Genomic DNA, 494 nt, shown 5'->3' on the forward strand with positions numbered 1-494 from the left:
CTTATTAAGGCTGTACCCTAGGGTAGTTTTACCTTGGGGCTGGGGATTACCATGAGCAAGTTGTCATTTCTCTTCATTGGGAGAGATGCAGAGAATTGACTCCTGTGAAGGTGGCATGGGTGACTTGTATTGGCAGAGGATGAATGCCCAAAAAGAGGAAAGACATGGGAGGGGGGGAAAGAAAGAAAAGCTTAGCAACCAAAAAGAAGCAAGGTAAGCCGTGACCTCTGAATACACCTCACCCAGCTGATCCTGCCCCTTCTGAGGGTTAAGGCGTCTGAGATACACCGCATAGCAACTGACGAGGCAACAATACATCACATATGTGGAGAAACACTAGCCCTAGCTGCCAAATAGAGCAAAGCAGACAGGAATTAGATTACAGAGAAGGGACAGCTGTATGAAGAAAAATCATCCAAGTAATTCCAAAATATATATGTTAAACAAGGAATTAAGTAACCTTTATTTATGAGAAAGTTATTTTTCAAAGTTCT

The 494-nt window shown here is 42.7% G+C and overlaps 1 protein-coding gene across 1 annotated transcript in view; it reads left to right on the forward strand.

Moving 5' to 3' along the window:
• Positions 1-494, forward strand: part of LOC119582383 (kinesin-like protein Klp98A) — an 18,087-nt gene that overhangs the window by 3,845 nt on the left and 13,748 nt on the right. The gene's annotated exons all lie outside the window — the stretch shown is intronic.

This window comes from Penaeus monodon, chromosome 15, assembly GCF_015228065.2.
Source record: "Penaeus monodon isolate SGIC_2016 chromosome 15, NSTDA_Pmon_1, whole genome shotgun sequence".
NCBI lineage: Eukaryota > Metazoa > Arthropoda > Malacostraca > Decapoda > Penaeidae > Penaeus > Penaeus monodon.